The sequence below is a fragment of the Cebus imitator genome, unplaced genomic scaffold (genome assembly GCF_001604975.1).
Source record: "Cebus imitator isolate Cc_AM_T3 unplaced genomic scaffold, Cebus_imitator-1.0 Scaffold118, whole genome shotgun sequence".
NCBI lineage: Eukaryota > Metazoa > Chordata > Mammalia > Primates > Cebidae > Cebus > Cebus imitator.
The window spans coordinates 5216365-5244304 of NW_016107433.1; positions in this window are offsets into that span (position 1 = coordinate 5216365).

The following is a 27940-nucleotide window of genomic DNA, read 5'->3' on the forward strand; positions in this document are numbered from 1 at the left end:
ATATATATATATATATATATATATATATATATATATATAAAGGTAAATGGGAAAAGGCCTCAGAACCTTTTTGTTTCTCAGCTCTCTTAGCTAGATAAACAATGCTGCCTCAAAGGAGGCTGCTTATTCAGAAAGCCAAACTGTCTTAACCTGTCTAGGCTTTCTAACTCCAGTCCTTTTTGCCTTTGTTTTCCCCATTTCTCCCCTTTTCTTATTTTATGATATTGATCATCCTCTTTCTAACTTGAAATATTTTAAAAAATAGAGAATGTTTATGTAGTATGAAATTCTATAGGGCAAAATGGTACCCAGTGCACAATATTACCACCCATATATAGAAGATACATAGGCCTCCTTTCCAGAAACAGCCACTATTAGCCATTTCTGCTCTGTATTTCTATAGGTGTTTTATGCATATGTGAATATGTAAAAATAAATGCATTCTTTGAAAAGCACATACCAGAAAAATAAATAAAAGCACACACCTACATGTATGGTGGTATTCTTTACATACCGTTCTGCATCTTGCTGTTGTGGCTTGATCACAGATCATGCCACAATAGTACCTATAAAGCTGCCATTTTTTAAAAAATTAACCATTGCGTTCTATTGTATAGATGTCTGTCTAAGAACTCAAATGCTTCTTTTCCAAAATACAAGATGACTGAAACCATTTATCAGTTGAAACCAGTTTGGAAACTGAGAGTTTCAATAACTCTCTCCAGATTACTTCCTTTCACTGCATGTCTCCTCTTTTCATTGTGCCAATTGTTAAACAATACCAGTTTATGTGACATTTTACGTGGGTTTTCTGTTTACAAAGCCTCTAGTTTTATTACCTATGAAGATTTGGTATGGTAGTCTCAGCTAACTCATTGCGCTAGAGGCCTTTTAAGAAGAAACAAACTAGAATGTTGAGAAGACAATCTTCAAGACTAATAGAAGGATATTTTTTAACTCCTTGAAACATTGTCTGCATTGATTAAAAGTTCTGGGTTTTTTTTTTTTTTTTTTTTTTTCATGAGCAATTGAGGCCATAAAGAAAAGTGAAGTGAGGGGTTTTAAACTGATACAGTATTCATTTTCCTATTTTATAACTTAAGATCTTTTCTCTCTCAGTATCAATATAAATAACTTTAGCAGAAGTATATACATATCAGTCTTACCTCCATTATCCTTAGAGGACTGCTTTTCAATTGCTAGGCTTGTCTCTCTCCACAGAGAGGTGCATCAGGAAAATCTCTCAGATTTACCTTCAAAAAATATCCCAAACATGACTACTTCTCCTCACCTCCAGTGCTTCTATTTAGTCCTAAGGGATTTTTTTTTTCTTTCTTTTTTGAGACAGAGTCTCACTCTTGTCACCCAGGCTGTAGTGCAATCTCCACCTCCCGGGCTCAAGCAATTCTCCTGCCTCAGCCTCCCAAGTACCTAGGATTACAGGCGCCTGCCACGACACCTGGCTAATTTTTGTATTTTTAGTAGAGATGGGTTTTCACCATGTTGGCCAGGCTGGTCTCGAATTCTGACCTCAGGTGATTCATCCACCTTGGCCTCCCAAAGTGCTGGGATTATAGGCATGAGCCACTGAGCCCAGCCGCTATTTTTTTTTTTTTTTTAATTTTCATTCAATTTAATTAACTAATTTATTTTTGTGTCAAAGTCTTGCTCTGTCACCCAGACTGGAGTGCACTGGCGCACTGTACTTTCATATTCCTAGACTTAAGTGATACTCCTGCTTCAGTCTTCCTAGTAGCTGGGGACTATGGGCATGTACTAACACCCCTGGGTAATTTTTTATTTTTTGTAGAGACAGGATTTTACTATGTTGGCGAGGCTGAGAGTCCTAAGGTATCTTGATCTCTTATGTGGCTTCTCTTAAAAGCCTCTCAACCTGTCTCCCTGCTTCCACTTTTACCTCCTAAAAGTCTGTTCTTCACATAGCAGCTAGGGTCATCCTTTTATAATCAAAGTCATATTATATTAATTTTCTGCTAAAAACCCTTTGATGCTTTCCCTTTATGTTTAGAATAGCAACCAGTTTTCATCATGGCTTACAGTGTCCTGCATGGTATGGTTATACCCTTCAAATGACCCACCATATTATCCCTTACTCATTCTGTACCAATTTAGGTAACATTATTGATGTTTCTAGATAAAATAACCAGTTTCTTGCTTTCTTTACCCCCTTTTCTCCTAAATTTCCTTGAAGTAAATGCTTCATTTCCAAAATACAAGATGACTGAAACCATTTATCAGTTGAAACCAGTTTGGAAACTGATTCTGCTTTTCCCCGAACATGCTAAGCATGCTTGTTTGCTGGGCTTTATTCTTATTGCTTCCTCTGCCTGGAATGTTCTCCTTGATAGTCTCAAAGCTCGTATCATCGGTTTACTCGAGTCTCTCCTCAAAGTTGTATCAGAGAGCACTTTTCAAGTAGCAGCTCTCCAACTTTGTCCCCTTGCTAACATAGTTACCACTCTGTATTTCTTTATCCCTAATAAATGAAGAGAGATATCAGGAATATTATGGAGGCAAAGTCGGGGTTTCTAACAGAAGTTCCTTTCTGATTGTGTATGAAGTGCATGTATACATTTGTATGTACATTTTATGGTTGTATTGGTGTTTTTTATTTTCAGACCGGGTCTCACTCTCCCCCAGGCTCTAGTGCAGTAGCAGGGTCATAGCTTACTATAACCTTGAACTCCTGGCCCAAGTAATCCTTCTGCTTCAGCTTCTTGAGTAGGTAGGACTATGGGCATATACCATCATGCCTGGTTCATGTTTTTATTTTTTATTTTTTGTAGAGACAGGATCTTGCTATGTTTCCCAGGCACAATGGTACATACATGCTTGTAGTTCTAACTACCTAGGAGGTCTCAAACTCCTGGCCTTAAGCTATCCTTTCAACTCAGCCTTTCAAAGGAGTGGGATTACAAGAATGAGCCACTGCACCCAGCCTATATTTTATGCTTCTTAAGCAATTGGTTTACTATCTACATTATGAAGTTTGTAATGGACAAAGTTACTGGAAAACTTAGATTTGTAACCTTCCTCAAACAAATGTTGTCAAAAGACAATATTATAACAATTTTATTTTAAAAGTCTGTTAAAAATAATTTATTAATTTTTATGTTTTTTTGAGGAGGTGTTATTTTTAAACTTTTTTTTAGTGACAGGGTCTCACTGTGTTGCCCAGGTAGGTCTTAATTGTGTTGCCTAGGTGGATCTTATTGTGTTGCCCAGGTAGGGCTCACTGTGTTTCCTAGGTGGGTCTCATTGTGTTTCCCAGGCAGTTCTCTCTGTGTTGCTCAGGCTGATCTGGAGCTCCTGGCCTCAAGTGATCTTTCTGCATCCATCCTCCCAAAGTGTTGAAATTACAGGTATGAGCTGTTGTGCCCAGCCAATTTCAAAATCTTAATTGGCTTTTATTATCAATTGTAGAATCAGGCAACACCTCATTCTTTGTGTTCCAATGAGCTGAGCAGAGTAGGTTGACTTTATAGATAGAAAAGGACTGAAGAAAGCACAACAACAAAAAGCAGATTGGTTCTGGGCACCGTGGCTCCTATAATCCCAGCACTTTGAGGAGGCCAAGGTGGGAGGATAGCTTGAGGCCAGGAGTTCAAGACCAGCCTGGCCAACACAGCAAGACCTTGTCTCTGACAAAAATTGAAAAATAATTAACCAGGCTCCCTGGTGCATGCTTGTAGGCCCAGCTACTTGAGAAGCTAAAGTGAGGTAGGAGGGTTGCTTAAACTCAGGAACTGGATGTTGCAATGAGCTATATGACCGTGTCACTGCACTCAAGCCTGGTTGACAGAGCAAGACCTCATCTGAAAAAACAAAAGCAGGGGGATTGGTCGTTTCAAAATTACTTTGTTTGCAAAGGTTAAAGTAGAGGGTACTTTTTTATCATGCCAGCTAACACTAGTCTGTTGGGGATTTGGCTATTATCTCCTAATTTCTTGGAAGGTCAGATAAAAACTTAGTTTTAGCTTAGTGGCTTGGAATTTCACCATGAGTAAATCCTTTTTGGTTTGGTCTATTGGGCCTAGTGAAGGAGCTGTCTAAAACAATGGCTGCTTATAAGTTTAATTTAACAACCTGTATATCTGCAATTAGAATACATTATTTGGCTGAGTGTGGTGGCTCACACTTTTAATCCTATAATCCCAGCACTTTGGGAGGCCAAAGAGTACAGCATGAACTTAGGAGTTTGAGACCAGCCTGGCCAACATGGTGAGACCCTGGGTCTTCTAAATATACAAAACTAGCTGGGTGTGGTGGTACGCGCCTATAGTCCCAGCTACTTGGGAGACTTAAGCAGGGGAATCACTTCAACCCGGGAGGCAGAGGTTGCAGTGAGCCGAAATTGTACCACTTCACTCCAGCCTGGTGACAAAGCAAGACACAGTCTCAGAAAAAAAACCAAACATGATTTGTTATTTCATTCTGTTTCTACCTTTGTTTTTCCCTCCTTTGTTTCACATTTAATTTATATTCTATTATTATTTAATATATTCTTTTATGCTGTCCTAAATTCTTTCTGAAACAACCTAGGATATAAATTTGTAAATTCGAAAGTTATAGGATTACCTACAGAAGTTTAACTGCCAAACAAAACAAGATCAGTTCCTTTTTCCATTTTTTTTTTTTTTTTTTTGGCGGGGGGCAAGGTCTCACTTTGTCACCTAGGAGTGTAGTGGTGTAATCACAGCTCACTGCAACCTTGACCTCCTGGGCTAGAGGAATCTTCCAGCCTCAGCCACCCAAGTAGCTAAGACTATAGGCATGGGCTACTATGACTGTTAATTTTTTTTATTTTTATATTATGTATTTATTTTAAATATTTTTATTGAGACAGGGTCTCATTGTTTTGCCCCGGCTGGTCTCAAACTCCTGAGCTCAAGGGATCTTCCCACCTCAGCATCCCAAAGTGCTAGGATTATAGTTGTGAGCCGCTGTACCTGGCCAATAGTCACTATTTTTAAATCAGTAGAAAAAAAGCATAGTGATATTAAGTTTTAATACAAAAAGTTATTGAAGATAATTTGACTTTTTAGGGTAGTGAACTTCTGTGCTATAGTGTGTTTAGCACACTTTTACTAGAACTTTCATTCTCCAGTCATATGTTTAACATACCTCTTTGTCCCATGAGTGTACTTCAGAGCTACGTAGCTACTCAAGCTGGATACAGTCCCCCATCTACCTAATTAGAGTTAATTTGTCCAAGGGTGGACATATAATTTAGTTGGGCCAGTGAGAACATTCCCTGATAATTTCGCATTTGAAACTGCAAGATTATGGTTAAAGCTATATTATGTGCAACTCTCTAGCTCTAGGCAGCCATGCTTTTCTTTTTGTGGAAAAAAATCCATTCCGCAGTGAGAAAAGATTAAGCTAGCTCATGGAAACAGATGCAATTTTAGAATAAAACCTGCCCCAGTCCCAACTGTGCCTTTGTCCACCTTCTTGTCTTTGTATCATTCTTTTCGGTAAGGTACTCCAGTGTTGTTTTAGTAAATTTCTCTTTTTACTAAGCCAGTTCAAGATAGTTTCAGTCACTAGAAGAGTCCTTACTAGTAGTTATTTATGGGCAAAGTTGGTAGTAGGAAGTACATGTGGGTAAAGAATCCATACACTATCCTAAGCTACCGAAACCTGGGAGCCTGCTCAAATATAAAAAGCTTTTATTTCTCGAAATAAATTATGAAGATATGCAAGCTGATGATTAGTTAAGAATATGTAACAATTTTTATTAAAGCCATTTTCTCCAAGCTTAGAACGTTTCAGGTTTTTCTGTTGTTTAATATTCTTATTTCTATACAGTGCCTAAGCTTTTATAGGAGGTAATAAAATCAGAGATAATAATGTCAGGCTCTATTTGGTCATTTAGATGAAAGGAAGCCCTTGGAATAGAGCAAAGTTGTGTGTAGCGTACATTGTATCACGTGACTAAATGTTAGCAAAGTCTCTAGGGACAAAGCTTTTATCACTGGCAGAGTGTAGCAGCAAGAGCTTTCCTCTTCTCTTGCAATCAGCACTTTGTGTTTAATGTTTAAAAATCTTTGGCAAACACAACAGAAGAAAGGTTGTAGATGTTACCTTTAATTGGACTTTAAAAATTAATACAGCATAACAGTGTTCTGGTTTTTGCCCTTTTGCCATTGACCGGATGAAGAGAACCCAGAATACTTTTCTCAGCTCTATCTTGTTCTTTAAAAAGGCAATGGTATTAAGAAGAAATTATTTACTCTGAATGGTACTTTGACTACATGCATTTTTGAGTTTTGTTTTTGTGTATACATAATCTATGTACAATAATATATAATGGTTTTTATATGGGAGAGGGACTATTCAATTAAACATAATTGACCTCATTTCTACCAGTCTCATTTCCTTCAAACAAAGATGCTAGATGAAGGAAAACTGACCAATTTGAATTTTTTTTGAGACAGAGTCTCGCTCTTCTCACCCATGCTGGAGTGCAGTGGCACATTCTCAGCCCACTGTAACCTCTGCTTCCCGGGTTCAAGTGATTCTCTTGCCTCAGCCTCCTGAGTAGCTGGGATTATAGGCACCTGCCACCAGGTCTGGCTAATTTTTGTATTTTTAGTAGAGACAGGGTTTGACCATGTTGGCCTGGCTGGTCTCGAACTCATGCCTCAAGTGATCCACTGGCTTCACCCTCACAGAGTGCTGGGATTACAGGCATGAGCCACCATGCCCAGCCACATATTTGATTTTTATCTGCTCTTCTAAGTCCTTACCACCTTACAGAGGTGTAAATGAAACACTAAAACAGACAGTAACAACTAGTCTTGATAATCTACAAAGTGAAATTTTAACTTTCTAGCTTTTCAATTAACTAAAATTAACTAAAGGTTAAAATACATATTTTCTCTATCTTCAGAATTAGGTTGATGCCACTAAAGGGTAAAAGAGGGTCTTGAGAAATAATGACTTGTAACTTCTCTTTGGGATTAATGTTCCAAGCCACCAGTCTTTGCCATATGCTCCTTCATAAAGAAAGTTTCTCCACCACTTAGGTGCTCTTATGATTTTCACCAAAACTGAAGAGGCCAAGAAACGAACTTGTCTTTTCCCAGTATATCTGCACTAGTGTTCCTTTGGTGGCATCAGTTCAGTCTGTTCAAATATCCCCATCTGCTGGTCAAGCCCCCCACACAATAAAAAATAACATTACAACAACAAAATACAACATTAGAAAGCTTAGTTGTAATAATACAAATAAAAAACAATATAGCATAACAAATTACATAACATTTACATTGTATTAGATATTAAATTTACAGATAATTTAAAGTGTATGGGAGGATGCAGATACGTTACATGCAAATACTAAACCATTTTATATAAGGAACTTGGGCATCCATGGATTTTGGGTATCCTTGATGGTCCTAGAACCCAGCAGATACTGAGAGATGAGTGGATTCTGTAAATTCCTTTCTGTTGTTTATAAGCCATCACTCCTCTGTTCTCTACTAAAAATAATCTCCAAAGATACAACTATCTTTCAACAATATGGCTGACTATTTTTCATGGGGTCAACTTATACCAATCTCCAAGTCACTCCAGCCTCATGCTGGGTAGTCTTTCCCCCAATCTCATATCATGGTATTTTTCTATAATAGATGCCATCACTGGGTCTAGTGGAGATGGGCTATCTGATAACATGGTCACACAGTTTCCTGACATCCTCAACTTGAGTTATCTTTCATGCCTTGCTACCCAAGATGTCTGTGATCCTGAAATCTTATATTATCCTCATCTCTATCCATAATCTTATTCACCCAACTCACTTCCTTTTCCCACTTCACTTGTTTAATGGAATTTGGACTTCAGTATTTTTGACATTGAAATTCTCACAGTCTAGCAAAATTACTCCAGTCTTTGTTCCTTATTCAATCTAGGTTTTACGAATCAAAATTTGAGCAAGTTTCATGTCATTTCCCTCAGTGCTTTGACATTTTTTCCTTTATCACACCCATTCAGCAAATCCCCAAAGGTGAATCAGTTTTGGTGGCCCTCAACTGGAGTAGTTCTCGTGTCTCCATTCATTCCTTCTATTCTCTACAGCAGAGGTTTTAGAAGTGTGGTCCGTGGACCAGAAGTATCCCCATTACTTGGGAACTTGTTAGAAATGCACATTCTCAGACCCTAACCACACTTACTGAATCATAAACTCTAGCTGTGGGATCCAAGCAATTTGTAAGCCTTCCATGTCATTTTAATGCACAATAAAGTTTGAGAACCACTGCCTCAGAGTATTAACTTGAAACTTCTATTTCTTTCTTTAGACTTTCTACCCTTCTGTGTCTTCACATATTCTTAGTTGATAACTGGTTGCTCGTTACTTTATAGACAAAATAGATGCTATCAGGTATGAGTTTCATCAACTTTCTCAACTGCCATATGTTCTCCATTCTATGGCTTTTCTTATGTGCGTGTGCATGTGCTTGAAAGCTGGACATTGTGTGTAGGATTGTAGAGACTGAGGTAAATAATATTTATGCTTGGAAATTGGCTGACCTCTTTGCTATAATGTTAGAGTCAACTCAGTCTAGTCAGAAGGTGAACTAGATTTGGTTTTGCTTTGGTTTTGGCCACCTTAAATTTTTCCAGCATTACCGTGTGCTTCTGGTTGAGGCTGCTTTGACAGAGGGTTTTTTTTTTTTTTTTTTTGAGACCACATCTTACTCCATCAACCAGGCTGGAGTGCAGTGATAGGATCTCAGCTCACTGCAACTTCCCCCTTCCAGGTTCAAGGGATTCTCATGCCTCAGCCTCCCAAGTAGCTGGGATTACAGGCGTTTGCCACACACCCGGTTAACTTTTGTATTTTTAGTGGATGGGATCTCACCATGTTAGTTGCTCTCAAACTCTTGACCTCAAGTGATCTACCTGCGCCAGCCTCCCAGATTGCTGGGATTACAGGCATGAGCCACAAGGCCCTGCCAGGCAGAGTAATTTTTATCAATGCTACTCCTCAACCCTTGGGTTTAGGTCTTCCTTGTGTGCTTGTATCACAAAGAATGTTTCTTTCATGTCCCTCTCTCAGTAGCACACTTTTTTTCTTGTTACTTGATGCTGGCTACTCTGGTAGTGGGTACCAAGGTAGATATGATTTTATCGTGGTTTGGCATGAGGCTTAGGTAGGCCCTTGTGTACCTGAGACTTGGGGGTGGGAATTTCTCAGTGATTCTGCTGCTTGCTAGCCCTTAGGAGATCTCTAATATTACAGATCCAAGATAGTTTGTTGTCTTTCTCTGAATGGCCTCAGGTTTTTCTTCTGTCAGAGAAGTATCAGGGTGTTCCTGCAGCAGTGACCACTTGCCTCTTCTGTGCCTGTATGTACCATAGAGGGAAACTTTCTCCAGTCTCCGTCCCTGCCCCCAGTCTATCTTGTGAGGACTCAGTAAAGGTTCATATGTATAAATTCCCCATGAATCTGTGGTTCTCAGGGTTTTTATATTTTTACAGTAGCCCACATTTGGACTTTAGTAGCTTATTAAAAAGTTTAGCTGGATTCCTCTTACTCATTTCTTCTATATTCTTTTAGTGTCCTGTCCAAAGTCAGTCAGTTCTCACATCCCATAGCTCCTTAGGGTCATTTGCTTCTCCTTAGATTACAGGTTGGTTTGTTTCCCTGTGAATTTAGCTGTAGTAAGTGCAAGGGAAGTTACAATTTATAGATTGTTCAGTCTTGTTAGTTTGGGAGAGGTTTTTTTCCTAATTGTACATCCTAAGCGAAAGCTGTTTGGTTTTTGTTTTTGTTTTAAAGAACAATTTATTTACTCATTATCTCTACTTTCTTAACTTTCATTGTATTCTGCTCTCTTATAGTGTGGCTTATGACACTCTCAAATCTACCAGAACATTAATGATAACCTCCTTGTTTGAAATCTAGTGAAACTTTTCAAGTTTTATCTAGTCTACCTCTCTGGTACATGTGACAATATTAATCATTCCCACCTACCTTTAAATTGACAACACATTATGCTGCTTTTATTTCTTACTCTTGCTGTTATTCTTAGTTTTTAATCTTCTATTTTAAAACAGAAAATCAAATAATACGTTGCTTATCTCATATTATTGAAGTAATTTAATTTCTGTTAATACATACCTTGAAAACATAAAAGAATAGAGAAAAAAATTACTACAGTTCAGAGATGATGACTATGAACCTTCTATCTAAATGGCCAATGGTTTTACTAAGTATTTCATATAAAGATATTTTTAAAATCATGCATTTCAGCCGGGCGCAGTGACTCATGCCTATAATCCCAGCACTTTGGGAGGCCGAGGCCGGTGGATCACCTAAGTGAGGTCAGGAGTTCAAGACCAAACTGGCTAACATGGTGAAACCCTGTCTCTACTAAAAATACAAAAATTAGTTGGGCATGGTGGCAGGCCCCTGTAATTCCAGGTATTCGGGAGGCTGAGGTAGGAGAATCCCTTGAACCTGGGAGACAGAGGTTGCAGTGAGCCAAGATTGCACCATTGCACTTCAGCCTGGGCAACAAGAGTGAAACTCCATCTCAAAAAAAAAAATAAATAAAATTATGCATTTGGCTGGGCATGGTGGCTCACGCCTGTGATCCCAGCACTTTGGGTTGCCAAAGCAGGCAGATTACTTGAGGTTAGGAGTTAAGAGACCAGCCTGGCTAACATGGTGAAACTCCATCTGTACTAAAAATAACAAAAATTAGCCAGGAGTGATGGCACACACTTGTAATCCCAGCTACTTGGGAGGCTGAGGTGGGAGAATCATCTGGACCCGGGTGGCAGAGGTTGCAGTGAGCCAAGATTGTACCATTGCACTCCAGGCCTGGCAACAGAATGAGGCTAAGTAAAAAAAAATAAATGAATAAAAATTTTAAAATAAGTCATGCACTTTATATTTTCATAACTGAATTTTTTTTCACTGAAGTTGTATTTCAAATGAGATTTTTCTGAACTACACAGCTCTTAAAAAATTAAAACACTCATCATGCAAATGTATCATGATTTATTGGACCAGTCATATAATTGGAATTATAGGTTATTTCTAATATTTCCTGAATTTTGTAAAGATTTTTTATAGATAAGCATTACTTACATATCTCTGATTTTATTAGATTTCTCAAAATGATAGTATTGAGTCAAATGGTATTATATAGTCTTAAAATGTGTTTTTCTGTTTTTTTAAAACTATATAGCAGATAGTTGGTTGATGGGGTTTTTTTAAATAACTACCTTATTGAGATATAATTCACAAATCATTCAATTCACCCATTTAAAGTATAAAATGTAATGGTATTTAATACATTCACAGAGTTGTACAGCCATTACTACTACAATCAATTTTAGAACATTTTCATTTCCTCCAAAAGGAAGCACCATACTCATATTCCCCTCAATTTCTGCCACCCCCTTTGCATAGGCAATTACTAAGTTACTTTCTATCTCCATAAATTTGCCTATTTTGGACATTTTATATAAAGGGGATCATAGAATATGTGGTCATTTGTTTGTTTAAACCTACAACTTAGTTTTAGAACTGTCATCTTTACTAAGTTGAGTCTTCCATTTTATGAACATGGTATGCCTCTATTTAGGTCTTCTTTGATTTTTTTCATCAGCACTTTTTCGTTTTCAGCATACATATTCAATACTTGTTTAGCTACACTAATAACTGTATATCTTAAAATAACTATTTAAATGACTTTTTTTTTTTTTATTATTGTCATCATTTTAGAGACAAGTTTTTACTCTGTCACCCAGGCTGTTATACCATGGCGAGATCATAGCTTACTGCAGCCTCAAACTCCTGAGTTCAAGTGATCTCCCCACCTCAGCCTTCCAAGTAGCTAGGACTATAGATTCAAGCCAACGCACTTGGCTAATTTTTTAACCTTTGGTAGAGATGGGGTCTTGCTATATTGCCCAGGCTGGTCTTGCAATTTGACCCTAAGTGATCCTCCTGCCTTAGCCTTTAAATGGTATTATGTTAATTTCAGTTTCCAAATGTGCATTGCTAGTGTACAGACATAAAATGAATTTTATTTTGTGTAGATCTGTATCCTATGATTATGTTTGCTCACGTATTAGTTCTAGTGTTTTGTTGTTTTTTTGTCCTTTGGATTTATAGATTCCTTTGCATTTTATGTGGCATTTTATTTTATCTATGTTGCATCCATATAATCTAATTAATAATCATGTCTTCTGTGAATGTACAGTTGTATTTATTCTACTCTAGTCCTTATGGTTTTATTTTTTGGGTTTTTTTTCCTCTTTATCGATTTGGGTAAGACTTCCTTAGGATTGGTGGTCAAAGTGTTCATGGAAAAATGAAATAAAAGTCATCTAGACTGAAAACGAAATCCCAACAGTTTTTTTTTTTTCTTATAGATATAGATAAGCTGATTCTAAAACTTACAAGAATGTTAAAGAAACAAGAAGAGCTCAAACTGGTTTGTATTTTTTTTTTCTTTTTCTTTCTTTGTCTTTTTTTTGAGACAGGGTCTCAGTCCTCAGTCTGTTGCCTAGGCTGGAGTGCAGTAGTACAGTCATGAGTCACTGCAGCCTCAACTTCCTGGGCTTAGGCAATCACCTGACCTGAATAGCTGGGACTACAGATGTGAGCCATCGTGCCCACTTAATTTTGTTGTTGTTGTTTTTGTTGTTGTTGTTGAGGCAGCATCTCACTTTGTTGCCCAGGCTACTTTTTGTACATATTAATCGAATCACCTTTTTTTTTTTTTTAGGGTCTTGTTCTGTCACCCAGGCTGGTGTGCATTGGTGCAACCTTGGCTCACTGCAGCCTCCATCTCATAAGTTCAAGTGATTTTCATACCCTAGCCACATGAGTAGCTAGGATTACAGGCATGTGCCACCATGCCCAGCTAGTTTTTGTGTTTTTTGTAGAGACAGCATTTTGACATGTTGGCCCAGCTGGTCTTGAACTCCTGGCCTTGTGTGATCTGCCCACTTCTGCCTCCCAAAGTGATGGGATTACAGGCATGAACTACCACACCAGGCCAAGCCTCCATTTTTTGGGAGGAAAATTAGCCCTTAACTATAGGTATGGTTAGCTATAGATCATCTCTGAATTCTCTTTATCAGGTTTGGTAAATTCCTTCTAAGTTTACTGAATTTTTATTATAGAAATAAGCTGTGTTTTGTCAAATGCTTTTCTGCATCAATTGGTATGATCATGTGGATTTTTTTTAAAGACGCTGGTAGATTAATGATTATATCAGTTGATTTTTAAATATCACATGAGCCTTGCATTCCCTAATACACCCCACTTGATCATGTTCATTATTCCTTTTATGTATTTCTTGATATGACTTGCTAATATTTTGTTGAGGATTTTTATGTGTATGCTTATGAGAGGTATTGGTCTGTAGTTTTCTTTTAATGCCTTTGACTGGTTTTGGCATCTCCAATGTACGTGATCTGCCAAGTCATATTACCTAAGTAACACAACTGTTATCTAATAACCTCAACCTGTAGAACTCTTTATGCTCTGTGCCCCACTCAAAAGAGGCAGTCTTCTACATCATCCGATAGTGAGTCAGAGCAGTATTCTCAAATGTGCATCTATTCTGAAGAAGTTTACCGTATTTTATACTTTTGCATTAGTATTGGAGGTACAAAGTGTAATCACTTTTAATTTGGAGAAGAGATACAGCATGTCCTATACTACTGGACCCCTGAAACCTAATCATTGGGACAGGCTTCTCTGTCTTTGTATGTTTGATCTCCTGCTGCTTGGAGTACATCTTTTCTGCTAAGATATCCTATGTATTTGGTACTTCTGGTGAATCCGGTTTGATGAATATTATGCCATCAACATAGTGGACCAATATCATGTTATTTGAAATGTTCAGATGGTTCAGGTCCCTTTTGACTATATTGTGACAGCAGAATTAACATAGGCTTAAGGGGAAGACTATGACAGTATACGTCAGTTAGGCAAACTATGCTTCACATGCCAAATTTGGCCTGCTACCTCTTTTTATGCAGCCCATGAGCTAAGAATGTTTTTTAAAAAAAAAAAAATTCTTAATGTTTGAAAAAAATCAAAAGAAGAAGAATATTTTCTAGTATGTAAAAATTATATAAAATTTAAGTGTCCATCAATAAAATTTTATTGGAACACATTCATGCTCATTTGTTTACATATTGTCTATGGTAGTTTTTTGCTGCAGTGGGCAAAGTAGTTGTGATGGAGACTGTGTTGACATTCTTCACAATTTGCACTCTTCTACAGCACACTACAAGTCTCAGTGATGTAGTCACAACTTAATAGCTTATCAAGAGTCACACATATCATTCTCATGTGACATTTTAAAAAATCACCAGTGAATATGCATTATGTCAAATCAAGAAGAGAGAAAGTGGATTTGAGTGTTAAACTTTTAAGACACAATGGACTGTGGATAATTTTTTATTGAATTAAATGACAAAGTATTGTATTATGCAGTGACATTATAACTATGCTAAAATAATATATGTCAACTTTACCAGACTAAGCTCTCAGCACAATGTTTTCAACTCATAGGAAAGGAATGATCAGAAAAGGTAGAAAGTTTCAGATGGGATATCTTATGAAGCATAATTTATTCACTTACACACACACATAAATGGGCCAGTCCTGGTGGCTCACACTTGTAATCCCAGCACTTTGGAAGGCTGAAGCAAGTGATCACTTGAGTCCAGAAGTTTGAGACCAGCCTAGGCAACATGGCAAAACTCCGTCTCTACAAAAAATACAAAAAAAATAAGTTAGCTGGCTATGGGGGCACATGCCTATAGTCCCAGCTACTTGAGAGGCTGAGGTGAGAGGATCACTTGAACCCAGAAGGTGGTGGTTGCAGTGAGGTGAGATTAAGCCACTGCACTCCAGCCTGGATGACAGAATGAGACCCTTTCTCAAGAAAACAAAGCAAAAAATGTAAATGAGGCTGCACCAAAGTAGGTTTCTAAGCAGTACTTTTGTTACTCAAGCAAGGAAAATCAATTACTGATAGTGAGTTAATTAAATTGTGTTTTGTTGTAGTAGCTGAAGATATGTATCATGAGAAAATTAACATCTTAAAGATTATTAGCCTTTCCGTAAGGAAAATTGGGGACACTGAGAATAACACCAATGATCAGTTATAAAACAAGGCAAAAAAAAAAAAAGGCAAATGATTTTCTTGACTCTTGAATAGTCTCTTTGAGACAACTACAGGCAAAATGTTTAAAAAACATTAATTTAGAATAACCTGAAGTGGAATCTCCTAAGATGTATTATAACTGTTAGTGGTAAAGATGTATGTGGAGCAGAAAAAGACTTAGTTGGACAAAAGCCATAGTTAATCATTGTATTATTTATCAGCAGGTACTTTGTGGAAAATATTTGAATCTCTTTTTTTGTGTTATTGAACCAGGAGTGTTAACAGTGAACTTCACTGCTTTTACCAACTTAAACATCATTTGTTCTGTGAATTGTTGTCCAGAAGAGAAGCTGGATATCCTTAAATTTATTTACCACACAAAATTTCGGCGACTTTGCAATTGTAAAGTTTTATTTTGAATGGTTGAGCTCAGGGCCAAGACTGAAACTTTTCTAAGTGAGAAGAATCTCTCTCAACCAATATGTCAGCAAATGAATGGCTTTGAAATTTATCTTTTGCTGCAGACTTGATAATTTTTTAATTGATTCAATAGCAAATCACAGTTATGTGCTGCAGTAGAGTCATTTCAGTGTTAACATTGTTTAAATCAGAATAATGTCAGCTTGTTTTGTACATACCTTGTAATGTCAAAAGCCAAAACAAGGAGTGAGATCTGTATTCTAATATGAATTTGGAGTGTTTTTTCCAAGCTCAACCTGCAGTTCCAGCAACAGTTTTTGGAACTTGATTTAAGTGCAAAGGAAATTTTCATGTTTTAAAATCCATTTAACTTTGTGATTGAGGAGCTTCTATCTAACTATCAATTGGAAGTGATTAATATACAATGTAATGAAATGTTAAACTGCAATTATCAAGAAAAGAATCTATTATAATTCTATGAATGCCTTCCAATTGATGAATATGCTCAATTAATATCATATGATCATGGCTGATATCAGTATTTGGTAATATGTATCATCTTTGTTAAAGACATTTTCAAAGATTAAATATGTAAAATCTCATTACGGATTAGCTTTAACAGGTGTAACTTACAATCTATTTTAATAATTGGGAACACTAACTTTGTACCCCCATTTTAAGCAAAATGTTATCTCCACACAAAAAAGGATTTTATTTTTATTAGGAGACTTATATTTTCAAAAAACTATACTAAAATATTACTACTGTGTTTTGAATTTCATCAGTAAAAAGTTTGGGAAATTTGTATTTTATGGATAATGCAAATAAGTGCCTTTATAATATCCTTCATTTTGCTTCTTTGCTCACTAAGCTTAAAATATTTACTATCTGGCCTTTACAGATAAAGCTTTGGCAATCCCGCTATATATTGTTTTTTTCTATATATAGTATATGTATTATTTTTTTAATACACACAAGTATGCTTTGTCCTACATAATGCATATTTCCTTTGATTCTCCTTTCTTGTGGATATTGAAAATAATGCAATCTCCAGATCAGTAGATACATACCATGTACCAAAGGCCATGTTAATTTGCTGATTATGGTATCTTTACTAAATACTATATCTGGCACAACAGCTACATTCAGCATTACTGCTTGGCTAAAATTGTTCATTGTTTTCTCCCATAATTCATCCAGTTTTTATAGAAATAAGACCTGTGAATTAAATGGGGATGAGATGAGGACAACCTGCCTATATTAGTCACAGTTCTCCAGAGAAGCAAAACCAATAAGATATACATATATAAGGAAATTTATTTTAAGGAATTAGCTCCTGTGATTGTGGAGGCTTGGCCAGACCAAAATCTAGTTAGGGAGGCCAGGGGCTGGAGACACAGGAAAGAGTTGCAAAGGCAGTCTGCTGTAGATACAGGAAGAATTGATGTGCAGATGAGGTCTGAAAGCAGTAGGAGAGACTATTCACTCTTGCTCCAGGGAAATCAAGTTTTTGTTCTATTCAGGCCTTCTCTTGATTGGATAAGGCCCACCCGCATCATGGAGGGCAGTCTGCATTACTCAGAGTACACAAATTTGAGTGTAAATCTCATTCAAAAACTCTCACAGAAACATCCTGAATAGTGTTTGATGAAATATCTAGACATCGTGGCCCAGACAAGTTGACATGTGAAATTAACTATTAACCGTATATCCTTTACATTTCTGAAGGTGTGTCTGATCTCTGCATATCCTTTAGGAATACAGTGCTATTTTTGTTTTTGATACGGAGTCTTGCTTTGTCGCCTAGCTTGAGTACAGTGGGATGATCTCGGCTCACTGCAACCTCTGCCTTCTAGGTTCAAGCGATTCTCCTGCCTCACCCTCCCAAGTAGGTGGGATTACAGCTGTGTGCCACCATGCCTGGCTAATTTTGGTATTTTTAGTGGAGTCAGGGTTTCACCATGTTGACCAAGCTGGTCTCGAAGTCCTGACCTCAGGTGATCCACCTGCCTTGGCCTCCCAAAGCTGGGATTACAGGCGTGAGCCACCATGCCTAGCCACAATGCTATTTTTTACTTACTATCTTGGCAGTGGATGGGGCATTTTTAGTAACTTTACTAATTATATTTGCTTTGACTCCACAGGTCAGGGCACCAAGGTAAGGGTTCTACCAGTTGCTCATATGTAAAATGTCCATTCTTCCATTCTGTTGTTGTTGTTGTTGTTTTAATACTCCACAGAAACATTGAATTTTTGTTTAAGAACAGGGAAAATGATCTCTGGGTTAGTCTCTAAACACTGAATTTGCTATGAGTCAGGCTTGGGCTAAGATTCTATTATCGCATCCTCCTATGTCTCTTTTGAGGCATTTTATTATGAATTTTTAATATTTAATTTACTACAAAACAACTCAGAGAAAGATCTCAGAATTTCACACATTGTTTTGAATTGGTGATTAATCATCCTTTCCTTTCTTCATAGTACCACTAATGCTAAGTAACAGCTGTTCAATTCTGTGATACTGAATTGGGTAAATACCTGAGGTTCATACCTGGAGTTCATTGTCTCATGCCGAGAGGATTAAGGACATGGACACATGGATGGGTTAAGGAGAGGAAAGTTTAGTAGGCAGAAGAAAGGAGAGAGGAGAGCAGTCGCTCTCTCTTGCAAGGGAGAGTCATCTGAAAAAGGTAAAGTGAAGGACCACGGCAGATTTTATAGGCAGGCTTGAGGAGGCAGCATCTGATTTATGTAGGACTCACAAATGGGTTTGACCAGGTGTGATGTTTACATAGTGGTGAGGAAGGCTGGTCGCCCCATCTAATCTTATTCAAATGGGCTTTCCACTTGGCAGCTCCATCTTGTGTGCTCCTTAGTGTATACATCGCTGGCAAAAAGAGAAGATGGAGCCACCATATTGAATGTGCCTAGTCCCAGGTAGTAAATTCCTATGGGCACAACTGCCAGCCTAGTCCCAGGTAGTATATTCCTGTGGGCACAACTGCTGGCATTCACCCATATAGGCTTTCAGCTTGCTTGTTTATGTCTGCAGCTCAGTTTTACAGGCTGCTCTTTGTTAGGAAAGAAAACGATTTGGGGGCTGCTTTTCATTAAAAGGGAAACCTTACTGAGGACTAACATAACCTCGCTATCTGTCTAAGTAATTTCTTTTTAACTCTTATATCGATACTTACACACTTACTACTTTCCCTATTCCTCTTAATCCTGGAAGTATGGCACAAGCCAATGCATTATTTTATACATGTATTCCATTCCTGTTCAAGTCTTAGCAGTTGCACTACTGCTATAGCATGCCAAAAAACACCACTAATTTTGGGGTCCTCGTTGACAGCTAGTCAGCGAATGATCCAGAATCTCAGCCTTAGAGCCTGCTTTGTAGGATCACTTCTGCCAGTGGTTCCTTGGGTCATTGGGTCCTGTTAGAAGCAGAACTCAAGAAAGAGATTCTTGTGCAGTGATTTATTGAGTGCCCTCAAAAGAAAATGAGAAAAGCGGGAAGAGCAAGGATAGAAGCTGGGCAAAGATGAGGTTTCAAAAGTTTAACCTCAGCTCGATCCCCTAGGGAGCTCTGAGGAGTGAATGGTTCCACAGAATTGTCCCTCTTGAGATATAATGACATGGCTTTTATAACCCTATGTTTTTCATTCATCTGTTGTGGGCCACCCTGAGACATTTCCTTTTATATCTCAGGTATTACTAGGTGAAGAGACTCTCATTGATAGGCTAAAACTGGTAATCGCCAATTTTAATTAGGTTTCTGGTATTCTATTGTAGGATTGTACTATATTTTATTTAGCGAAATCTCTAATTATTAGACATTTTTATTGTTTCCCTTTGTTTCTATCATAAAACACATGGAGATGAACATCTGTCTCTATATGCTTGAGTGTAATTTTTTAAGTATGAACAAGATAACTGGTAAAATATGAAAAATCCCTAAACTTATCACCTTTTTACTGTGTGATATCAGTACTCTATAAGGATGAAAGTTGAGTTTTTGTTTAGAAAATGGCAAAATGTTAAAGTTGTTATATGGATATGGAGATGAGAAATGGGAATTAAAATGGAATAAAAAATTATGATAGGAGTAATTTGATAATAAAAAATAACAGTTTAAATTTATGAGGGAATAAATACAGGTCTTATATTTAGGCACTGTTTGGGGAAAACTCTCTAAGCATGTTTTTCCTCTGCTCTCATACCACTACAGCAATCATGGAAGCAGAAGCCTTCTGTGACCAACGGTGTGGGAGTTTCTTTTCACACACCAAGCAGCAGACACAGCTGGATGTCTGCTAATTAAATTCCAACGCTATCTACCTAGAGCTAGCATTAGATCCCATGGAATGAGGGTTCAGTCCCCAAAACTGAGCCCCTTCCCCACACCAGTTGCAAGTCTGAGCCTCTGGAGCTTCTGGCCACTGGCTTCAAGTTGGGGTTCTCATGCCCCCCTCTTTGGGCTCAATTAATTTGCTGGAGCGGCTCACAGAACCCAGGGAAATGCTTATCTTACTTTACTTGTTTATTATAAAGTATATTACAAAGAACACAGATGAAGCGATGTGTAGAGCAGGATATGGGGGAAAGGGATTGGAACTTCCATGCGCTCCCTGGGCATGCCATAATCTAGGAACCTCCATGTGTTTAGTTATCTGGAAGCTCTTTGAACCCAGTCCTTTTGGTTTGGTTTGGTTTTCCTTAATCACAAATGTGATAGTACTTCTTGGATTTTTATGAAGAATCATAGGCATGATTGACAATCATGTAGAAACGTGATTGAACAAAAAGGATACAACCTCATATTAATAGGCTGAATGGGGAAACCCAGCAATGCCTGTTAAGATTCTTCTTGGCCTCTGTGTGCAACATTTCTTCCTCCAGAGTACAGGACAGGACCTTCTCTGGAATGAGGGTCTTTTGACGCACAATCAGATAAGAGTTCTGCCTTGGACAGGTAAAGGGAGGACAGGAGAAGTTTAGAGAGAGAGATTCTGTTTCCTGAGGCTTGCTCATGACACCTGCTCCTGCTCCCCAACATTGTAATGAAAAAGTAACAAGGGCTCTGAGAATTATAAGCCAGGAACCATGGATGAAAACCATGAGTACCAATGACATATATATTATATATATGTATATGTCATAGGTACCCAGAATAATTGTCTAATTTCTTTTTTTTAAATATATTTTTATTGTACTTTAGGCTCTGGGGTACATGTGCAGATCATGCAGGATTGTTGCATAGGTACATACATGGCAATGTGGTTTGCTGCCTCCATCCCCCTGTGACCTATCTCTGGCATTTCTCCCCATGTTATCCCTCCCCAACCTCCCTACCCAATTTTCTAATTTCATAACAAATATAGTGAGATACAAGAATTGGCTGAAAAAGCAAGTTACTTTTACTGACTTAAGTATGTAAAATCAAATCTATATGCCATAATTGGGCCATAATAAGCAATTTATAAATATGTATACACCAATAAAAGAGTACAAGAAACTGTCCGAAAATATGTAAGTTAAGAGGATGGTTTAATAGGAAAAAAGAAAAGTTTGTGGTATGTAAAGCTAACACTAGGGATTTAGGTGAAGAAAAAAGAATGTAAGCTTCCTTCCAAGATTATTGAAGACATATGGCAAGATATTCATGTGGGAAAAGAGAAATACTTACAAAAAATAAATTAGTATAAGATGGAAATCGATAAGTGAAATGTTCGAGATACCCAATTTTTAAAAAATGCATCTTAATTATAGGGATGTACATATAAATGAATAAACAGAACAAAGAAAATTATTTTTATAAAGTTAATAGCAGCAGATGTCCTAAGGGAGAGAAGAGGTAAGCAATTGGAAAAATATATCCCATAGCTGCTAAGGTACTGATAATGTTGCTGTTGTTGTTGTTGTTTTCCTAACCTAGGTGGTGGATACGTGTATGTTGTTTCTAGTATTATGTTTCAAAACACACTTTCAGAAGTCTAATGTATTTCCTTATAAAAATGAAATTAAAAGTAGGTTTTAATATAGCAGAAGAATTTTAAATAGCCAATAAATTCAAAAGAAATTACAGTTGTAAATATAAAAGAGGAACAAAATAGCTCTTGTTATGAACCATATTGATCTTGGTTCAACTTACCAATTCTAAAATACTTAAAATAGAAACATTCTAAATTAATCTTTACTCGTTTGATGTAACAAATTCTTGTCATAGTAAATTGGAATCTAAAATTTAAAAAACTCACTGCACAACAGAATTTGGAATATGGAATCTTTGACCATTTTACATCATGGATGTGAGAATAACGTGAGAATAACATCATAATGTTCTTCTATGATGTTATTAATAGAACATATTTATGAAAAAATGCAGAAGGGTAGGTAGAAAATTGTTAGTAAAAGTAAAAGCTTTCTTATGTACAGAGGCAATCATAAAAGTAATTTAGCACTAATATTCAAAAAAGGATAGCAGCGACCCTGAACATTATTCTGTTTTTAGTCTGTCATGAACCACTCCTAAAATAATAAAACAAATATTAAGTGGCAAAAAAAGTGGTGCATTCTTCAGAATATAAACATTATAAGCAAGATTATAAACATTAAGCAGCATTAGAGTTTTAAAAAATAAACAAATCATTGTAGAGAAACTTCATTGGTGATTAATAAAAGAGGATACACATCATGTTAATTAAATTTAGATGATGCTAAATTGGGTGGTGTTGACAAAACCAGTGAGGGCAGATAAAGGGACCTAAACTGGTTAGAAATATGGGCAGGAAATGAAATGTGATTCAACCTGGAAAAATGTAGCTAATACATCTGGGGAAAAATAATCAGAAACACAGCCATTCAGTTGGCAGGATATATAGTACTTGGAAAGCAGTATTACCAAGAGACTTTGAGATGATAGTAGTAGCAAATTATATATGGTCTTGTAATGCAATGTGGCAGTAAAATCAGTCAATGAGATTTTAGTCTGTATATGCAAAAGCTTTAACATCATGTGGCTGAAAGATAAAAGTTATTAAAATGGTACTGCTGAGATCACAAAGAGAATACAAGTTTGGGGCATGTACATACCTCAAACAAGCAAATTGAGTAGTGTTCAAACCAGAAAATAGATGTATAATGGCCTTCAGACTTTAATCCTTAAAAAAATACTAAAATAACACAATGTATATTGTTTGCTCATCTCTGACTGTAGTTATGGTAACATTTTACAAATATTTGTAAGATGTAAACATTATGGAAGTCAAGACATTTTTGAAGGTAGGATAAGAGAGTTTATAGTCAAGTAGTGAGATGAAATTAAGTAATGGAAATTTAAGACTGAATCCGGAAATGTTTTCTGACAGTGAAATCTATTAGTCTCTGGAATGGAATCCCTAGAGAGGTGGGGAGAATTTCTATTGCTCTAGTCATTGGACTAGATCAAGACTTGGATAACACATTATTTAAAAGAAAAGAAAAAGACGTAAAAACTGATTTGACCATTTTGCATTGGCTGGGCTGCACACAATGACATTGTCAAATCATATCCAACTGTCTTACATGGTCTCAGACTTCTCTGAAATGTTATGCTCTATCATTAAGTACCTGCCCATTATTTTTTAAGTGAATGCTTTCTAAAAGACCAAATTCATATTTTCCAGTTCATGGACTTCAATTTTCTAGATTTTTTTTTTCTTCCAAGTCATAGGAATGCTAGAAAAGAAAACACCCCTCCTTTTCCCTGTTGATGAGATATAGTCTTAAATATTCCAAACCTTTTGCATCAAATCAGATGAGGTAGCGGAACTCTGAAGTCTCACTTATACCAGTGCATTGAAAACATATTTTACTGCAGTTTTGCAACCACAACTATGCAATATATAAAAATTTATTCACTTCCTTTTCTGAGTTAATCCACAGAGAGATTTCTACCAGATGGTGTCCTGGTGATATTATTTAGTTTTAGCAAAGCAATATAACTGAGTTTGAAAAATACACAGTAAAGTATGCACTTCATCCCAACATTAGAAGATTCTGTCAATTGTACTTTTAAATTATTTGGGCTAAAGTTTGTCTATAACTTTGTTCTGTTAAAGTTTGTCTATAACTTTATTCCTAACTGAGCAAAATGAATCTGGAAGCAGAATACTTTAAAATGGCTAACAAATTTTAATCCAAAATGTTATTCTTTTAAGCAAAACCAAAACCAGCTAAACAAAAATTAACATTGAAACAGACTGTAAGCAAGAGGTAAATTATATATATATATATTTACATTTACGTATATAAATATATATACATTATATATTTTTTAACGCATAGTTAGGTATAACGTATGTGTGTGTATATATATTTAATAGTCCTTAAACTATATTTGACATTGTTCATTCCTGTTATTTCTGTAGAAAGAAGTAAAGAAAATAGAGGCTCCTGTTTTCAAAGTACTTAACATCCTAGCTGGAGAGAAATACCTGAGAGGCAAATGTAGGTGGTACAGATACATATCAGTTATTTAATAAAAGCATTTAAATGAATTGTACAAATTGGATAGAAGGTGGCAAATAGATTTATTTCATTATGGTAGAAAATATTTTGAGGTCTAATGAGAAATGACCTGGTAGCCTGGGCAACATGGTGAGACTTTGTCTCTACAAACATTTTAAAAATTAGCCAGGCATGGTAGCACATACTTGTGGTTTCTGCTACTCAGGAGGCTGAGGCAGGAGGATCACTTTGGCCCAGGAAGTTGAGGGTACAGTGAGCTGTGTTGGCATCATTGCACACCAGCCTGGGTGACAGAGCAAGACACTGTCAAAAAAATAAAAAAGATCTTATGAAATGATACTACAGAGTTGGGATAAACAGTGTATTAGTCAGTGATCTTAAGAAAAACAGAACTAATAGGAGATATTTATCATGTGATTATGGACACTTGCTAGTACAAAATCTGTAGATTGGGTATCCCCTTTCAAGTGCAAAGGCTGGAAGCTGCTGTAGAACCAGGAAAAGCAAATGGTATAGTTTGAGGACCATCAGGCAAGATAATTTTCACTTATTATCTGGGAAGGAAGCAGCCTTTTGTTCTATTCTGGCCTTGAAAGGATTGGATGAGGCCTATCCTACATTATCTGCTTTGTCAAGTCTACCAATTTAAATGTTAATCTCATCCAAAAACACCTTCACAAAAAAGAGAATAATGTTTGACCAAATATCTGGGCAACCTGTGTTCCAGTCAAGTGATACAAAGTTAACGATCACACAGAGACCAAGAGGAATTTAAACTATAGAGAACAATTGTAAATTTTTGAGTGGGGAAATAACATAATAGAAAGAGTACTTGAGGACTATTCTAATAGCAGTACATAAATAACATGTGAGAAACAGACTTGACTCAAGAAAAGTTGTTAGCTGTGGAAAGAGCTTCCAGGGAGGAGGAGATCTAAAATTCATGTCCAAGGGGAAAAGATTATGCCTCGATTATCAGATAGGACTATAAAGAGAGGTTATCATGCCCTGCTTTCATTAATTTGAGTTTAAAGAGGTATCAGCCTGGGGATTCAAAGTCAAGTTAAAACAGGGAAGGTGGGAAGGTTTTGCTTTTTTGCATTTCTAAAAAAGATTTCTTCTGTCTGCTCTGAAAAAATAACTTTGAAAACCACAGTTTTATTCTACTTTACCCTTAAATATATTAAAAATATGTTTCAGAGAAATAAATGATCAGCTAATTTTGGGATAATTCTAATGTAGCATAGTGTAATATATCACATAAAATAACAATATAAGTTTTTGGTGTCAATAAGCCATACAAGTAAAGGGGTCTGTGGTTATGTAAGTACAAGTGAGTTGGAAACTGCCCTTTTTTTCTTTTCAGCCAAATAAGTAGTATTGAGCCAGGAAAGCAGCACTTCCAATATCATAGAACCAGGGTACCTGTTTTTTTTTATTTTGGGATGTTTACATATTTTTTGTTGTACAAACAAAAATACAAAAATTCCTAATCCAAGTAGATAAGAAAAACAACCACATAAATTAGAGGTAGATCTTGACTTCAGAACAATTCTCTTTAAAAACAAAACAAAACAAAACAAAACAAAACATGTAGGCCTGGCACAGAGGCTTATGCCTGTAATTCCAGCACATCGGGAAGCCAAGGCAGGTGAGTGATTTGAGGTCAGAAGTTGGAGACTCGCCAGGCAAACATGGTGAAACCCTGTCTCTACTGAAAATACAAACAAAAGTTTAGCTGGGCGTGATGGTGCACACCTGTAATCCAGCTACAGCTACTGGGGAGGCTGAGGCAAGAGAAACGTTTGAACCTGGGAGATGGAGATTTCAGTGAGCCAAGATTGTTCCACTGCACTCCAGCCTGGGCAACAGAGTGAGACTCTGTCTCAGAATGAAAAAGCCTAAATCTAATTACAGAAGCAGAATTCAAACTTCATAGATAGAATTCAGATTCAAATGTTTGTATACTTACTAACACAAGACAATTCTGAGATATTATTACATGGTAGCCCGCCAGCTAACAAACAATTTTTTTTTTTTTTTTGAAACGGAGTTTCACTCTTGTTACCCAGGCTGAAGTGCAATGGCGCAATCTTGGCTCACCGCAACTTACGCCTCCTGGGTTCAAGCAATTCTTCTGCCTCAGCCTCCCGAGTAGCTGGGACTACAGGCACACGCCACCATGCCCAGCTAATTTTTGTATTTTCAGTAGAGACGGGGTTTCACCTTGTTGACTAGGATGGTCTCGATCTCTTGCATTTTTCCTTTTTACTTCTTTGTAGTTATTTAGTTTTTTTGTGTTGCTTCTTGCTTAACTTCCAACTTGATTTCCTCAAAACGCTGGAGAGATTCTTTAGATGCCAATATTAAAGGAAAGGCAGGAGTCTGAGTGGGAGGCGTCAGAATTCCTCAAGCTGCTTCAACCAAGACAGCTCCAGATTATTTTTGTTTTGTTGGTTTCCAAAAAAAGATTTCATTTGTCCACCTCTGAGAAAATAATTTTGAAAATCACAATTTTATTTCACTTTACCTTTAACTGTATTAGAAATATTTTTGTCAGATATTATATCTAAAAGTAAAGGTGAAAAAGCATAATTTATATTTAGCTCTTAGGAATAGAACCTTTTATAAACATAAAACTTTGATTCCCCCCTTTTAAACACAGTATTATTGAGATTTAATTCACAGACCATACAATTCACCCATTTAAAATACACAATTCAATTTTTAAATTATTTTTATGTAGTTTTGCAACCATCACCACAGTCAATTTTAGAACATTTTCATGACTCCAGGAATACACTCATTACCCTCTAGTGATCACTCTCTGTTTTACCCCAACACTCCTAATCCTAGACAACCTCTAATCTACTTTCTGTCTGTATGAATTTGTCTATTTTGGACATTTCATATAAGTAGATTTATAATGTATGGTCTTTTGTGACTGACTTCTTTAACTTAAAATAATTTTTTTTAGTTTCATCCATATTGTAACATGAATCAATATTTCATTCCTTTTTATGGCTGAATAATATTCCATCATGTGGCTATAACGCATTTTATTTTTATGACTTTATTTTTGTACATTCAGTTTATACTTTGATTTTTAGAAAACATTATGCAGAAGTGTAGAAGACTGCTTATAAGTCATATAAAATTATCAGTTAAGTTATAGTTGCTATGTACAAAGTAATGTGCTAAACATTGTAAGAGACACCAAAACAAGGCAAAATAACTACCTTAAGGATACTGTTTAATGATTTACTAAGCTCCTTGTCATATTTTCTAATATTCTCACGACAGTAATCTGTGGTTTGGCATCATTGTTATTAATTCCTAAGAATTAGGACTTGATGCAAGTTATTTAAGGTTTTTTGGACTCAGTTTACTTATCTGAGAAACAGAATGATAATAGAAAAGGATAGTGAAATAATAGGTATAAATTGTTTAAACGGGACCTACTTATTTCTCAGTATTTCTGTAATTATTTCTCAGTAAATATTCTATGCATCAGAAAACTAATGTATTGCCCTCCAAGACCATACTTTCTAATGTATAGGCACTAGTCACATTTTAGGTGCTCAGTAGTCACTTGTGGTTAGTGGCTATTATATTGGACAGCACAGATAGAGAACAGTTCCATCATTGTAGAAACTTCTATTTGCTGTTATACTATACATGACTACCAAACAAGGATGAGAATTCTAAGATAGTGATTTAGTTAGCATCACATATGTTCAGAATGGGCTGAGATGGCTTTCTTCGGTAATGATCAAAGCCCAGGGAGGAGATGCTGCTTGAGCTAAACCTTAAAGAATAAATATGCTACAAGGAGA